This window comes from Vipera ursinii, assembly GCF_947247035.1.
Source record: "Vipera ursinii genome assembly, chromosome: 3".
Taxonomy (NCBI): domain Eukaryota; kingdom Metazoa; phylum Chordata; class Lepidosauria; order Squamata; family Viperidae; genus Vipera; species Vipera ursinii.
In genome coordinates this window covers 71118666-71130085 of record NC_139516.1, presented here as the reverse complement: position 1 = coordinate 71130085, position 11420 = coordinate 71118666, and positions in this window count along the sequence as shown.

Genomic DNA, 11420 nt, shown 5'->3' with positions numbered 1-11420 from the left:
ATGGGCATATAAAGGATACTAAAGTTCATCTGATCTTTTTTTAAAAAAAAAAATCATTGAAAACAATTGTTGCCCAACCCAGTCCAGAGTTACTCCTCCCAGCTATCTATTTATCTCCATTTTAAAAGAAAAAAAATGAATGTTGCACAGCTATATTTTCTACAGAAAAGGGTATTAATCTCTCACTTTTTTTACAATCGCAGCATGTGCTTTAAGTGTCATTGTTTTATGGAGAGAAAAACATCTGTAAAATGATGTTAATTTTTCTAACCTATTGTCCTCCTGCTGGGAACCAAGAAAATATAGCTTCCTTTGATTGACATTCATATTATATACCCAGTAGACTGATTGACTTTCAATATTTATACAGCACAGTTAGATCAACAGTTAAAAGATGGATTGCTTCTTGATTGAACCCTTCCATTTCAATATTGGAAAGTTTATGTAGGATTTTAAAAAATACACATGGCAAAATCCTTTGAGATGATGTTCATGCTAATGATATCATAGTAGTCAGTGTGATGCTGAGATGGAATATATTTTTGTATTCTGTTTGCCCCCCCCCCAGTATTGAGACGATTTGCTAAGGCACTGGTATTTTAAATTGACTGTGTTTGCCAGTAAAAATAATTTGTATTTAAGGTAGATGATTCACCTATTTTGCAAAGGTTAATGAATATAAGTGGAGAATGCAATAGAGGTTGACATGCTGTTTGCATTAATACTTCAAGATTATGTTTTAATGATCTGTGATGGATGGATGGATGGATGGAAGGAAGGAAGGAAGGAAAGGGAGGGAAGGAAGGAAGGAAAAAAGGAAAGAAGGAAGGAAGGAAGGAAGGAAGGAAGGAAGGAAGGAAGGAAGGAAGGAAGGAAGGAAGGAAGGAAGATAGATAGATTATGGTGGTGAGCCATCAGTTTTTTATTCCACAGATACATTTTCATTTGTGGTCCTATACAGAATGTTAATGCATTATCATATGATGAGATATATCAGAATAATAAAGAATTCCTGTACCATGCAGTTTTAAATTAAAGCATCCTTATGACAATGCAAACTAGAGGATAATAGTGACTCACTGAACTAAATATAGGAAAAAATAAGCAATTTTGAGACAAGTAAATAATGGTATTTCCTTACCTAATATATCATAAACAGAAAATCAGTGTTCTCCTTGTGTCTCAGGAGGGGTATTTGTCTGTGGGGGGGGGTTTGCTTGGTAGTGCGGGGAGGGGGTTTGGTTCATATTGAACAATGAATCTGAAAAATAGATAAAACTGTCTTATAATCTGTCTCTCCAATTTTACCTATAATCATAAATTCAGGAGGAGTCAGAACTGCGGATTCTGTGGCTTTCTTGCATTACAAATTTATGGAATGTATATATAGAATAAAACAGTGAATTAATACTGGATTCCGCAGACTGTTATATTCTTAAGAAGTTGATGTTTTGTTTCCTCAGCATTGTTGTAAAGCTATCTCATAGATGAGAAAATTAAATCTATTTCCATCAGGTCCAAATTTCTCTGTAATTAGTTATTTGAAAGGGATAGAATCCTCTGGCAAAGTTCATTTGGCGAATTCCATAAATTTCAGTACTCAGTGGGATTTACTGGCTACCACAGACATTGTTTTCGGGTTGCAGTGTTAAGTATTTTCTCTATACAGTACTATAGATTCCATAGATATCATGTGAGGACCATAGCTATAAAAGCACACTCCAGTGTTCCAAATCTGACATCAGTGAGCCTTCAAAACTAAGGGCACTAGAAGAAAGATTTTTTTCTGGAAGTTTTTTTTTAAAATATTGTTTCCCCTTAACCTTCTCTATCCTTCAATACATCCAGATACTGTACTTTAGGACAGCGTTTCCCAACCTTAGGAACTTGAAGATGCGTGGACTCCAACTCCCAGAATTCCCCAGCCAGCTATGCTGGCTGGGGAATTCTGGGAGTTGAAGTCCACGCATCTTCAAGTTCCTAAGGTTGGAAAACGCTGCTTTAGGAAAAGGAAATCTGGTAACTTGTTGCTATTTGTCAATTAGTTCTTCCAGAAGTGCTACCTAGATTCTTTCTTGTTTGATTAGGTTCTTCGCAGAGAAGATTAGATCTTTTAAACAGCACAATTTTCTTTTTGTTTGGTTTGGTTTTTTTCCTGGACTTTACTGTTGACACCCTTTTACCTATCAAATCTTTCATGCTGTTATTACTAGAATAACTCAAGGATTGTCAGAAGACAATCATGTCTTTGAAGTTGCCATTCATTTATTTATTGGGGTGGCCCGAATACAGTTTAAAAAAATAAAGAACCATAAGAAGGTAGAACAGAAGCTTTGAAGTTGTTTCCAACGGCAACTAAGCAGCAAACTGAATCACAGGGCTTTTGTGAGCTGGTCACAGTCTTCCCTGCTATAAAACTGAATTCGGTTTAAATTATAGTAATTAATTTTAACTCTTTATTTATGTGTGTGCATGTGTGTAAGAGAGAGAGAGATTATATTACCATACGGTTTAATTTAGGTACATAGGTGTTTTTTTTTCTTTTGTGGAAATCCATTTCCTTAGGGGTTTTGTTCTGTTTTTGTTTTTTTGTTTTGTTTTTTGGTAATACTTACATGGCCATTAGAATGTGTCTGAATCATTTCCAAAAAGTCTTACTCATTTTAGACATCTTCCTGGTAATTTTCGCTGGTCCTAATAGGCCTAGATACAAGGGTAGGCAACCTTGGCTCTTTTATGATTCGTGGACCTCCCAGAATTTCTGAGCCAGCCATGCTGGCTCAGGAATTCTGGGAGTTGAAGTCCACGAGTCATAAAAGAGCCAAGGTTGCCTACCCCTGGCTAGAAGGATAAGGGCTATTTCTCAGCAGCTTAATCCATTTCAAAATCAGCTGTTTCAAGCACCTAAGCAAAATTCTTTTTTGGAGGAATATCATTCAAATGCGGAGAGATCTTTCTGGCCTATATAGGTCATCAGTTAGCCATTTTGGACAATTAATAAGTTTATTATCCCTGAGCCGAGAAAGTGACAGACTTTATTTCATTTTTTTAAAAAAATATATGTCAGTCTGGCACATAGACAAGCCTGGAGAGTACTATGTAAATGACTGTCATGGCAGTGGGCACAGTACAAATCAGTGACATCTTACAGGTGATGGGGAAGAGGAACAGGAAAGGAGGTTTAGTTATAACAATCTAACAAGTATGTCTTGTGGTCTGTGTGTTTAATGATTTCTTGTCATGTCGTTATATAAAGTGGCCAGATAAACTGCTAGTTTACATAGCTTTAGGAATAAATTAGATGGGAATACTAATGGGGAAGAGATTTCTTTGTGACTGGAAGGGTGTTATCAAGCAGCAAGTGTCCCAGTTTATGGGCAATGGAGTCTGTAAAGGTTAGCTTGTGATGGGTTGCATCTCCCCAAAAATCCCCATTCAGCTGCTTTTGAGAACAGTTGCCTGTCCTTCTGGCATTTTTTTAAGAGGTGCTATATGTCCATAAGCTGTCCTCTGAAAATCAGAGAAGGGCAAAATGGTGAGGGGGTGAAAAATAACTCTGCATGTAATTGGAGCCTCAACAAATTGCAAAGTGTGAATAAATGCATATGTGTACTCATTACAGTACAGTACAGCAGGGACAAAGAGCAAGATTAAAACCACAAAGATAGCCAAAGCAATTAGCAACAACAACAGCATAAATTACATTTAAAGTTGATCTGACACAGGGGTGTTCAACCTTGGCAATTTGTGGACTTCAATTCCCAGAATTCCCCAGCTACCACCAAAATTCTAGACTTTGGGTCAGAAAAAATAACCAACCTTTCTAGGACTTTTGAAATATCCTCAGGTTTGATGAATATTGGGCTTATTTCCAAAGGTCCAAAGGACAGCAGTTGCAGATTTCCTTGGCCCCCACTGTGAATGAACTGGTGAGACCAGCAGAAACAATCTAGGTGGACCTGCAAATAAATGAATTGCACACAGAGAAAAAATTAAGTACATCCTTGCTCTTTCCTTTGTATGTTTACTTTATTTCTTTTTAAGGAAAATTACTTTTAAGAAAGTAATTTGAAAAATTATTTTTCCAATTTATTTAAACGGAATATATATATTTTTTGTCCCTGGCGATGGAAACTGCCAGAATTGCCATGAATGTACCAAAAAGGCTTCCCCCAAAACATAATGATAAGAAACAGCCTGCTGTTCTAGTATTATATCTTAATAGATGTAATATTAAACACAGTCACACAGACCTCTCCCCTCTGACCCTTTGTACATTAATCCAACTGTTGATGTTCTTTGCCTTCCCCACTAAATCTGGAAACCACAAAGGACATTACTAGTTCTGGTTGCTTAAAAACTACGTAACCAGAGTTTGCAATCCTATGTCTGGATGAAGCAGGTTTTGTGATATCATCATTCAAAATGGATTAAAAACTCTCTTCAAGTCTTTGGCTTCTCAAAGAAAAAGAAGTGGTAGAGATGGCACCTATCTCTATTAGCAGGGGAGAAGTTGGGGTTGAAGCTTCTCTGATTCTTAGTTTCCGGTTGATGCTATGAAAGCACAAAGGAGATGGTGCAGTGCCTAGTGTGGCCTTTGCCACAAGGTTATGAATAGCATGACGTAGTTTCTGCACTGCCATAGCTCTATGAAGAACTCAGGAAGGAGAAGGAGATGAGAGGAACTGACAATGATTCTTTTTCTTTGGTCCCACAAAGGGAATATTTCCTGACATTTCACCTTTTCCCACAAGGTGACATGTCCTGAATAGGGAAAAGCTGATTGTTAATAAAGGTTAAGCAGTAAGAAAAAGCTGTCCTTCCTTTCTTTTTAATTTTTATTACATTTATATCCCGCCCTTCTCCGAAGACTCAGGGCGGCTTACAAGCTTAGCCCCTCAAGGAACTTAGATCTGTTCCTTGGCACACCCGCTTTCTTCCACAGTTACTACTGAAGCTCAAGAGAACCTGTTGACATGAATCAGTAAAACCAAAACAGAAGGGACCACTTGACTATCTTATTTTTCTCCGAAATGCTGCCTCAAATTAATAGGCCATTGATAAAATAATTAGCCCATGTTTCTACTAAAATTAACTCTCAAAGATCAGTGCTCACAGAACATCTAAATCCTCTCACTGAAACACCAATTGAGAAACAGTACCGTGAATAATGTCATCAGTTTACACTAGCATTTTCTAGACTGTGTCTACAATAATAAATCTGATACTGAAATAATGTGACAAAAGGCATGAATTTGCACTTGGGTAAATTTGTAATTTACAGCAGCTCCTGTTTTCAACCTGTGCAATTAATGTTATGGCATCAAACCAGCTGGGAAAAAAATACTTTTGCCATTCCCAGATTCTGACCTAGATAATTTCCATATATCCCATTTAGAATTTCTAAAGGGCAAGGAAATTGTTGTAAATGACTCATCTCCTGATAAAAATAAAAATATTACATGTAATATAGGAACATTTTGGAACACGTATCTATAACCTGAAGCTCAGTAAGTTTGGAAATTTGGGAAGGTGTTTTCTAAAAACAGTCTGAACGCATCAGCTTAAAATAAAAGTTGCTCTGATTTATGCTGCTTCGAGTAATGCTGTTTAAAAACACACATTTCTTTTAGAGTAGGAAACATTTTTACACTTATCCTTCATGTTTCAGAAAACTGTTTAACAGTGCAATTGTAATTAGATTTTCCCCAAAATTCTCTATTAATATATCTCACTGAATGATGCTGAAGACAATTTCAGCGATCAATGGTTAGCAAAAAAAGTCCTTATTTTAAGCTCTTATTTCATAATGAAGCAGAAAGGTTAAAATGGATATTGCACATCTGTATGTATTGGGTGGGGGGGAAATCCAGAAAGTATCACATTCACTGCCTGTTCTATAACTCAGGCTCTACAATATATATGTAACCCTGCTGGCTTAATGTAAGGGAACAAAGCTCAGCAAATTTACATGTTTTAATGAGCTAGCTCAATAAATTTCAAGAGGAAAAGATCAGTGGTTAAGCCAGGGAGAATGTAGTATCGATGCTTTGCCATGAATAGTACCCTTCACATTACTACATTTCAATCTAGTGCCCAAATAATGACACTTCCTGATTATTTCAAGGATGCTTACCCTTAATTATGAACTTTTGCTACATTTCTTGAGTATGTCAAGCTTAATTACTTGTATTTCTGATACATCTTTCTCAGTAAATTGAGCCAAATGGAGATGAGACTGACAGAGAAATTAATTCTTCTCTGAATAAATTGAAAAGATCTTGCAATTTACAGAGTACACTGATATGAAACAAGAGCTTTTCTTACAAAGGGGTTGTCTACTGTGTTATACATGCATGCTTTTTTTCACCTCATTTACCATGGTTGAACCCACCATAAAGCTGAGTAAGGTCTTGGCTTCAGGTGACCAAAAATAAATGGAACAGGAGGTATTTGTCTCAGACTCAAAAATCTTGGGTCTCCTAAACTATCCTACTGTGTAAGAAATGGTGCAGAACTTTATCCATTCAGTAATCCTGAAGGTACAACTATCAGTCCAATTGGCTTTTGAAAGTCCAAAAGGGTGCCATTTTGTCTTTTGCTCCCAGAAGGAAAAAATGACTTGGGCCACTACTCCCATTTCCTCTTTAAGTTCAATATCTGGAATGCTCTTCAAGATATTTGGGCCATGGATAATTGATAAGTCACATCTACATGATATTTTTACTACTGGGTTCTTTTCATGTGACCTTGTGTGCCTCATATACAAATGATCAAAATATAATGTAACTCTACTCAAGTCCCTTGGATATGAAAAATGACACTGAAACAGTTTGCCCTAATTTTCTCATTAATGGGAAATATTTTATAAATGTGTAAAATAGACTTGAGTGAAATGAAATGTCTCAGGCTACCCTGCTAGTCTAAAACTGAACTGAGGTTTGATCTTAAGATTATAAAATATTCAGCTACAACTCTTGACTGGGTTATCTCTGCTGTGGAGAAATCCTTTGTTTTTGTTTCCTATAATGTACTTTTTTAATGTACAATGATGAGCATCAAAGTAAGAACTTGGAATGCTAAAACATTTACATTGATGACCACATAAAATCTCCATTAGCCGTATTGGTCAGCATGACTTCCAGAAGTAAAGCTTTCCTGTGGCTTTCATTTATTATTAACAGAAACATCAGTCCATTGCTATAAACCAAATTTTATCATCCAATGATCTTTATTGAATCCAACAGCTATAACATTTGCATATCTTCATTTTTCAAATGTGCTATTGTTCAGTTTCTGTTGCCTTTGTTACTGGCACTGATGATCTTTGATAGAAAAAGTGGTAAATGAGCTGTGCAATGGATTTAATTTACTGAGGTCTTTGAACTCTGTCTCCTCAGTCAATGAAGTGAGTTCAGGAACCAGTGGGAGAATATGAAATGTCCCTTGGGTCACGTTTGGCTCCTGATAACTTCACATGCATCTGCATGTAGTTTGGGTCACAGTGTAGAAATGGTTTTCCATTGCCTTCTTCTGGAATGTTTTTCAACTTTGGCTGATAGCTGGAGTGGTTTGTCTAAGAACATTCCGTAGCATTTTTAGCTTTAAAATTTTTAGCTTCTGAATTTTTAATCTAAAGATTATCCTGAGGGATTTTTCCCCCAGTTCTCATTTTTGTTGTTATTTCTGTGTTTATTGGATAAAAGCTTGTGACCTTTAATTTACCAACTATATGCCAATATAATTAATAGTTCACAACAGCCTGCTTTAATGTCTTTTCTGCTTAGCAAGAAACCCTGTGTCAGGCAAAACTGGGTGAAAGAAACATAAATTTAGGAATCTCCATGTAAGGAAAAACAGAATCCTATAAAAATTAATTTACCCCAAATATTTAAAGGGGGGTGCTGTTTTGAATCTATATTCAAAGCAATCCTGTGGTTGGAAATAAAGATTAGTGAATTCAATTGAATTTAGCTAGGAATAATCAAGCAGCATCCAAAATGGATGTTAATGGAAGGAACTAAAGAATGGGCATTGTTATATTGAATTTATTAAAGACAAAAAAGCCTTTAATTCCTAGTAACAGTCCATCAATCTCTGTCACAATCTGAAAAACAAGCAGGCTTGGGTTAGAAAAAGCAATACTGCCTAAGATAGATATTGCTTTTATATTTATCTCTGGAAATAAATTAAATAAATTAAAATTCCATTGTCTCATTTATTTATCATCTAAATAATATATGATTTTTACTGTTATTTTTATTTTAAATGACCATTATAATAATGACCATTAAATGACCATTATAATAATGACACCATATTTGGAGATATAACACTTGAACACAACTTTGTAATCAAGGACTATGACACTTGAATTCAGAGGTTGTAAAAGTGGCTTTATTCTATTTACTGGATCTCTTCAGCATCTCAGTAACTTTGTATACATTTTTCTCATGGAGTAAAGCAGTTCTTTAGTTGTATCTAACATATACTCCATTTGAAAGAAAATAAGATTTTGATCTGTTCCTAAGTACGGTAAATTGGATATACAAAGAAGGATGTTACAAATCGTTCATCTTTAGACCAGATGGCTTGGATTGGATAGCATCTGATGCTCCATCTAATCATGTTAACTCCATTATCAAAAAATTGTAACTTCTGCCTTTTATTCCCCCATCTTATTATGAGCAGCACCTGGTAGATGTAGTTACCCTACAGGTGCCTTATCATGAGATTAGGAATCTAGAAATTGAATGATCATGTTTCAGTGATAAAGGACATCCTTTGTCGGCATCTGTAGTTAAAAGATTCCAATAGCAGTTGACAAACAAAAACAGTTCTCAAGTCACAAAAGAACTACTAGTACCAAATTGGCAATACTGAGTTAGCCAGATAAATTGTTTGGTTTGAGATAAGGCAGCTTGCTTTATAGTAATATCTTTACATGATATATGTGAAGAACAAAGAAAGCCAAAACTTTTTAATAACCCAACTTTTAATGCAGATTGTTTAGTGGGTAACATTAATCTAAAACTGTGAGCAGGGCATATCCTTAATAAAAAGAAATATTTTTATTTACAAAGTTGTAATTTTTGTTAACTTTTAGCAGCCAGGAGTCATTAATCAAAGAATATTCTTTCCTGACACAAACACTAGAAATGCATCTGTTCTCCTTCTGTCTAGTCAGGAGCAAGCTCCATTTTGTTTTTAATCAGATTTTTCACACAAAAAAAGACTATGAAATTGCATTCATAAAGGACTGAATTATCTGAGAAGTAAAGCTGATATAAATGTCAGACTATAACTATGATTCCATATGTTTGCAAGTTCTGTTTGGGAATTTCCTTTCCTCGGGGCATTTCAATGCTTAACTTATAAATCCTTAGATCAAGTCAACATTGTTGACTAAATAGATGCGCTTGATATTTGTGCTGATTTGACTTTAAAGTAATTTGAGTGGTAAACATACAACATTTCTACTAACATACTTAGGAATTTTCACTACAGCCATCTGGTTATTTAACAATGAGATTGTGCAAAAAAAAAAATGGATTCAGTGAGTGGTGAGGCATGTATAGGCTTTGGCAAGTAAGCTGCAGAGAGGATTCACTCACATCTGAGAAATTGTTCTGCAGAAGTAGCCCTTGATGTGATAAGTACTTTGCAACAAAGCAAAGCCCAAAGCATTAAAAGCAACAAGAAACTAACAACATTCATCCTTATTTCAGACGTAACCTTCACTTACATATAGACATTACACTTATATGTACAATTCAAACTGAATAATATTATGAGGTATTTAGGGATGTGATTACTTATCATAGTCTTTTGCTAAAAACTGTGATAAGCAATAACAGTGGTAAATGTCACAAAATAGTGATAACTTTGCTTCAGTGGGTATACCATTTCTTTAAGAGACCAAGTAGCAGGTTTTAGGGTTCCCATTTAAATGGCTTAATGTCAGATCAGCATACTATGAAATAAATCCAATTTCCCATTGGATGGCAGAATATTGTTCTGAAAACTTTGGCTTTCCATTTTTATAAAACAGAGGATAATGATCTTATGTCTTTGTCTAGAACATGGGTGTCAAACTTGCTGCGTCACGTGATGTGTCACAATGTATTATGACTTTTTTTGCATTGCCGGAGCTGGGGTGGTTGCAGCCTCTATATGATGCAACCACCCCATAGGCCGGCAGTTTGACACCTCTGGTCTAGAACATCATTTCTGACTACCATTTGCTCTTCCAAAAATCCACCATTTTATGAAGAAAAATAAATTGCAAGAGTTCTTGTACTCCTGAGTTGGGAATTTCAAGAAATATTTCTTTTTGCAGCTGTCAGAGTTGATGTGCCTCAGTTATGAAAAAAATGACCCAAAATGGAAATAAGGTTTTATTTTATTACATCAAGTCATAAAACAAAATTAAAGTGGACTGAATGGAAGCTGAATATCTTTTCTTTAGAGTTTGAAAGGGATAGAAGGATCACAGTAGTGATAAATTTTACTTTATGAAATTATGAGGCATACAACTGAGGCATGGTTGAATGCTCAGTCATTGCCATGTTCTGTAGATCTGTATATAGTGTGTATATGTCATCCTTGCACTGGGAAAAACAGGTTCAGATTTTTTTTAAAAAATGTTAATATGAATTCAGCTTTAGGATAAAGTGTCTTCACTTGTTTTCCTCCCATGAGGCAGTGTTCATATGGTATTTCTGCAGCAAATATTCCATTGGCAGAGCATTCCAGACACTACACTGGGAATCTGATATATCAGAGTAGAAGGTGATGTTAACTATTGGCTACTATTCTGTACCTCATAATGTTCGAATCTATTGGCTCGTGGGAATGATTTGGCAAGACTCAAAAGAGAATTTATCCATTTCCATTTAAGTGCCCCAGTGATCCAGAGCAAATGTTGATTCTCTTTCTTTGTTAATTTTCACAATAAGAAGCAGGATATAAAAAACAGCATTACACCTCCTTTTCCCTGTAGTAATGAAAAAAGATTTGAGTTTTCAGAAGTTATATTCCTGAAATGTACCACTAGATATTTATGGGGTAGATTGTGAGAAATCTGAAATCAGAAATCTGATATTAAAGTTGAGGAGCCAAGGAACCAAGAATGCTAAGAAATATATGTAAGGATGTTTTATCTAGTCCAAAAGAAAAAAAAATCTAAATTGCAGCAAGTTAAAGCAACACGTTGAGAGTTCATACAGGATAGCAACTGTCCAAAATCCCACTTAACACATCAGGCAGCAGCTTGGAAATGTTTCCCTCAATATCCTGCTAACACAGGAATGGATAACTTCAAACTGGAGACGTGAACCAAAAAAAGCCAACCAGGTCTGTCTGTACCCTTTCAAACTTTATCTCTACATTTATTAGTTTTCAACCAAATTACAAATATT